The sequence below is a fragment of the Mobula birostris genome, chromosome 7 (genome assembly GCF_030028105.1).
Source record: "Mobula birostris isolate sMobBir1 chromosome 7, sMobBir1.hap1, whole genome shotgun sequence".
NCBI classification, from domain to species: Eukaryota; Metazoa; Chordata; class Chondrichthyes; order Myliobatiformes; family Myliobatidae; genus Mobula; species Mobula birostris.
In genome coordinates, this window is record NC_092376.1 from 27,472,680 (window position 1) to 27,479,389 (window position 6,710).

Consider the following 6,710-nt stretch of genomic DNA (forward strand, 5'->3'; position numbering starts at 1 on the left):
AACTTCCTTGACCCGTTCATGTAATGAGCAGGTACACAAATTGGGTGTGACATATATAGATGAATAGGGCTTCTTATAATGTCAAGCACTAAACCAAGATGAAAGAAATATATGAATTCCAGAGCTGCACAGAAATATAGTGATAGTTAAGACATTAACAAGATTATAGCCTATCACTACATTTCAGTGTATAACTGGTACAATAAAACATAGAATACTTAATTTAATAATATGACAAAGTATTGCACGGTTGCACTCACTAATTATCATAAAATATAATTACCAAGCAGGTAAAGAAAAAGACAGTAATCAGGTATTTTACCAATTTAAAAGTAATTACCTACTTACCAAATGCCACCAATGAGAAGTTTCACAATAATTTCTACAAAAGGTCAGGCATAATATGTGTTCGGGGGTCTGAAGCAACTCTTATAACCATATAACAATTACAGCATGGAAACAGGCCATCTCAGCCCTTCTAGTCCATGCCAAACTCTTACTCTCACCTAGTCCCACCGATCTGCACTCAGCCCATAACCCCCCATTCCTTTCCTGTCCATATATCTATCCAACTTAACTTCAAACGACAACATTGAATCTGCCTCAACCACTTCTGCTGGAAGCTCGTTCCACACAGCTACCACTCTCTGAGTAAAGAAGTTCCCCCTCATCACCTCTAAACTTTTGCCCTTTAACTCTTGTCCTGGTGTCATCTGCTGATCTGTGGTACTGCAGCCATGATGTGACGTGCGGCTCAGGATTCCACTGAACTAGAGGTGGTCCGTGTAGTTTAACAAACATAAGTGATGATACATGATATGAGAATTCTTGTTGTTGTTATTATCAAGTTCATGTGACTGAATCCTCTCTCACACATGGCAATACTAATAGGAATAACTTGTGAACAGCTCAGTAATGGGCGTAAATCTTGGGGGATGCGGTGTCCACAATCCTCCACATAATCTCTGAAGGCATTTATTACAGAGGAAGAAGAAAGCTTAAACCTCTTACAGAGAGATGATATTGCAGCTTCTCCATAATTAGGCTGTATTTCAGCAGGCCAGTTATCTTTATCAAGGACACACATTTCATTTAGCAGGGATTTATACATACTTTGAGGTTTAGAAGTTTGAGAACCTTTCAAGGATGTTGCCGTGAACATACATTGCTGCAAATTGTTTATAAGACTAGTAAGAAACTGTAAATAATTAATGGAGACAATTTTGTTGCTGCTTGTTAAGGTAATTTCTCCAAACTTCCCCTTTTCAACTGCCCCTTGAGCTTCTAGAGTTTTTGTTGCTCTTTCAGTCCATTCAGTGATCTTATGCTCTGTTGGATCAGTTTGTCTACATAAACAATCGTAGTAGTGCGTTTCTGTAAACATTCTGACAGTAAACCAAGTTCATGACATGTGTCATACATTGGAGCTAAGTCCAATAGAAACTGTTCTGAAGAGATTCTTTTCAACAGACATTCATAGGTTTTTCTGTCACTCCCGGATCTTGTTTCATCCTTCATTGCTTTTTCAAAATGAAAACACAGTGCTTCATAATTTTGCCACACTGCTGGAACTCTTCGAAATGAGCTAGCTACCCACCTGGTGCCCAGAACATGGCCTATTTCACAAATTTGTTGTTCTAGTTGAGAGGCACATTCAGACAGTTCCTTTTGATTTCGAGGTGATCTACTGTAAACAGAGTACAATTTGTCCATAAATGATTGAAAATGATTTATTCCATGAACTTCTCTCACCAAATCACCTACTGCAAGTTCTAATCTGTGATTAAGACAGTGCCAAATTATCACATCAGGGTAATGTTCCTTGAAAATTGCAGCAACACCAGATTTGACACCAAGCATTATGCTCGCCCCATCACTAGCAAATGCAACAAGGTTCTTTTTCAAGTAAGAGTCATCAAACCCATGGTTATTGAGACAGTTCAACAGATGCTTAGCAATAGTTGCAGCTTTCTGATCAGGCAGTTCAATTAGATCTAAAAACATAAAATGGAGATCACCTTCCTTATCACTTTCACATTTCAAATAAGCTATTAGGGCGGTCTTAATGCTCAGGCTTGTTGATTCATCAATGAGAACAGAAAATTTGCCACTTATCTGCTTGATATGCTGGCAAATTTTCTTTTTCATATTAATAGCTATGTGATTAATGTCCTCTGTAGCACTAGTGCGGGAATGCAGTCCAATTCCAATGCCAATACCATTTTTTTTGAAGTTCCAATAAGCCAAAGTGGTCTGTCATTCTGAGCTAAATAATATGCAGAACCAGAAATTGAACAAGTTGCCTTTAGATGCGGAGCATTCATGGTCTCACATAATTTTCCAAGATCATCTTCACTTGCTATATTTTCAACACTTAGAGCATCAGTGTGAGCTTTTGATAGATTGTGATCAACAATTTTTTTCTGAGAGACTTCAAGCGTGTACTTCGATCGGCTCCATAATAGGATACGGTGCATCTGCCATGCTGATTCTCTCATGATCTTCAAGTTCTTGAGGCTGTAGTGCTTTACATAGCTAGCCAGCCATCCCTTACTAGCCTTAAGCTCCTTCCTTACGCTCTCCTCAACCCCCTCACAGTACTGCTCACAGAGGCTAAGTGCTTTTTCACGCATAATTTTGCCATTGACAGGGATACGCTTCTGTGACATGTCCTCTAGCCACACACTTAATGGTTTCCCAGTCTTTGCAAGCACTTTATCACGAACCAGAGAGACCATTTTTGCCGTTGTAGGGGTAGCACTAACACTTCCACAAATTTCAGCTTCTTTCTGCTTTATTGTGCGAATGCTCGATTCGTTCTTACCGACCTTACAGCCCACTTCGGCAAGCGACATGCCACTTTTCAAAAGATCTAAGATTTTTATTTTCTCGGTGAACAATGCTCAAACAACGAGTGCTGGAGAGAGACTGAGGATCTGTGAAATAGCGGGAGGCTACGGCAAGGTACGCTGGTTCAACGGGTCGAGCGAGAAGGAATTTTACAAAACAGTCACCGCTCCAGGATTTCACCAAAAACGATCAAATATCCTAATGTTATTAGTGGTATTTTCCCCACCAGTCATCACCCCCTCTCCCCAGCCCCCATTTCAGTAAAATTCCCTCTATTTAATATACGGCCACTGTTAAATTCCCCGCTTGTTTATTTTGACTTTCTTTTACAGAGGTGCCGGAACAGCGCTCCGGCAGCACGGCACCCCGGCACCCCCGAGTATGTGTCTTTGGGCTCTTGTACCTCCTCCCCGATAGTAGCAATAAGAAGAGGGTGTATCCATGGTGATGGGGGTCCTTAATGATGGACGCCACCTTTTGAACATGTCCTCACTGCTGGGGAGGGCAGTGTCCATGCTGAAACTGGCTGAGTTTGCAACTTTCTGTCATTTTTTCTGATCCTGTGCAGTGGCCCCTCCAAGCCAGGCAGTGAAACAACTAGTTACTGGCAACAGTAAATCTACTTTTAATCAGTTTAATGGCAAAGAAGATTGGGGGGGGGGGGTGCGGAATTGATAGCCATGTGTGAGAGAAATTAAAACAGGCAAATAAGGGAGAAGAAGTGGGATTGCTTGACCGAGCACTGGTGTGGACCCAATGGATGAATAGCTCCTTTCACCGTCGTTGCAAGTACAAGAGGGGAGGGCACCTACAGACAGCCACACTCTTTGGATGATACAAGATTTGCAAACGTCTTTTCCAAGGCATGCACAACAACATCAACAAGCTAGTAGTAAGTCACATTGGAATTATAAATATCACAGTGAGGAGCTCAAATCTTACTTGGTTCAAAATTGGATTTCAAAAGACTGGATTCACTAGCCTACCAATAAGTATTGCAACACATTACAAATGAGGCAATTATGATAGGACTTCAGTTTTATGTACGTGGGAGTTCTCCAGAGCACTAAGAGACGATCACGGAGGGAGAGAAGAGGAACAAAGAGTCAACTGAATAATAGCAAGCATCTGGTTTGGATAGGCATGGTATTATGCATTATAAATTCAAATTAACTAACTTAAATCCTCCTCCAGCCTGACCATCATTTTGATCTCCTGCCATGCTCCAGAAGAACCTAATGTGAATTCGTGGAAGAATATCTGGTTGTCCAACTTGGCACATTACAGCCCTCGGAACTGTAACTAGAGGGATATGTAGGAGGGAAGGGTTAGAAACATAGAAAACCTACAGCACAATACAGGCCCTTCAGCTCACAAAGTTGTGCTGAACATGTCCCTACCTTAGAAATTACCTAGGGTTACCCATAGCCCTCTATTTTTCTAAGCTCCTTGTACCTATCCAAAAGTCTCTTAAAAGACTCAATCGTATCCGCCTCCACCACTGTTGCCGGCAGCCCATTCCACGCACTCACCACTCTCTGCATAAAAAATTTACCCCTGACATCTCCTATGTACCTTCTCCAAAGTACCTTAAACCTCTGCCCTCTTGTGACAGCCATATCAGCCCTGGGAAAAAGCCTCTGATGATCCACATGATCAATGCCTCTCATCATCTTGTACACCTCTATCAGGTCACCTCTCATCCTCCATCGCTCCAAGGAGAAAAGGCTGAGTTCACTCAACCTGTTTTCATAAGGCATGCTCCCCAATCCAGGCAACATCCTTGTAAATCCCTTCTGCACCCTTTCTATGGTTTCCACATCCTTCCTGTAGTGAGGCGACCAGAACTAAGCACAGTACTCCAAGTGGAGTCTGACCAGGGTCCTAATTAGCTGCAACATTACCTCTCAGCTCCTAAATTCAATTCCACTTATGCCTTCTTAACCACAGAGTCAACCTGCGCAGCTGCTTTGGGCATTCTATGGACTTGGACCCCAAGACCCCTCTGATCATCCACACTGCCAAGAGTCTTACCATTAATACTACTGTATATTCTGTCATCATATTTGACCTACCAAAATGAACCACTCACACTTATCTGGGTTGAACTCCATCTGCCACTTCTCAGCCCAGTTTTGCATCCTATCAATATCCTGCTGTAACCTCTGACAGCCCTCTACCCTATCCACAACACCCCCAACTTTTGTGTCATCAGCAAACTTACTAACCCATCCCTCCACTTCCTCATCCAGGTCACCTATAAAAATCATGACGAAGGGTAAGGGTCCCAGAACAGATCCCTGAGGCACACCACTGGTCACCAACCTCAATGCAGAATTTGTCCCATCCACAACCACTCTTTGCCTTCTGTGGGCAAGCCCGTTCTGGATTCACAAGGTAATGACCCCTTGGATTCCATGCCTCCTTCCTTTCTCGGTAAGCCTTGCATGGGGTACCTTATCAAATGCCTTGCTGAAATCCATATACACTACATCTATTGCTCTTCCTTCATCAATGTGTTTAGTCACATCCTCAAAAAATTCAATCAGGCTCATAAGGCACGATCTGCCCTCGACAAAGCCATGCTGATTCTTCATAATCATATTATACCTCTCCAAATGTTCATAAATCCTGCCTCTCAGGATCTTCTCCATCAACTTACTGAAGTAAGACTCACTGGTTAGGTTGATCTTAGAGTACAAGTTCAGCACAAATGAAATGGGCCAAAGGGCCTTTTCATTGGGTTAAACCACAGAACATAGAACACTACATGTCAAACAACATGTAGTTCATTAACTAGCTCATTAAGCAGAATTTCAAAGGATAGAGATTTTTTTCTTTAGTGGACTTCTCCAAGAGAGTTGTACACCTGATTTACATTTGAACCAGCTCTGATGAAAAGTCATTAGCAAATAATAGCTACCGGTTCTCTCTAATTCCCCACATATTTCCATTGTTTGATATTTCACAGTCCCAGCTTTATTTCTCTTTTCCTCTCCATCCACTGATACACCCCCTCCCCCTCCACCCTCCAGCATCACTTGCGGACTGAACCTCCGCAAGGAACAAGCCTCGACAACCGTCTCTCATCCAGGACCACAACTTGGGGCATTCTAATGGGGCGTCTCTGTATTAACGGGACGAAGTCGTTACTGTTCCTGCCACCTTCCCCTCTCTCTACGCATTGCAGAGATGAACTCCATCTCCACGGACTTTCAATGCTTTCCCTTTGTTGGTTTCGATTATTGTGACTGGCTTACTGTAAAATAAAGGATTAGTTGTTATTTTATGTCATACTCACGCGCTTTATGGTAAATTCATGCAAAAATGTTAAGGTTTATGCAATTCAGCAAAAGAAATTGGGAAAGCAGAGTCAATCAATGTACTTACCTCACGACAGAGGGGAAAAAATAACAAACGATGCACCAAAACTATTGCATTCTCCTCAACGTCTGACCCAGCTCACTTCAAATAGTTGGAATGACTATCCCGATCTCTATTTATACAGGGAGCCAATTGCTCATTGGTTGAAGGGATGTTCCCTTCTCGACCACTCGTGTCCGTGATGGGAGTCCCGCGCACTTCAACACAGGAAATCCGACCATCTGATCAACAAGTTACCCCAAATCAAAAAAGCAAGGGAACACCAAACCTGGCCAGAGGTCCGGCAAGAGAAGATTGTTTATGGCAGCGTTATTCCCGACCATCCAGATGTATCGCCTTTAAACTACCTGTAGTCATGGAAAGTTTCATCGATTTTGCATAGGGTGAAATATATTAGTCCCAGTTTCGAAGAATTTCTATGTGTTGATTCGGGTTATAAACCCGACGGAGTGATAATCTTCATTTTCCACATGCCT

The 6,710-nt window shown here is 42.3% G+C and overlaps 1 protein-coding gene across 1 annotated transcript in view; it reads right to left on the minus strand.

The window, feature by feature from the left end:
• The window catches only part of LOC140200068 (dicarboxylate carrier UCP2-like), a 45,205-nt gene extending 38,857 nt beyond the window's left edge, over positions 1-6,348 (minus strand). The window contains exon 1 of the mRNA XM_072262795.1: positions 6,241-6,348. The gene's annotated coding sequence lies outside the window, so the exon portion shown is untranslated. The remainder of the gene's footprint in view (positions 1-6,240) is intronic.
• Positions 6,349-6,710: the final 362 nt, after the last annotated feature.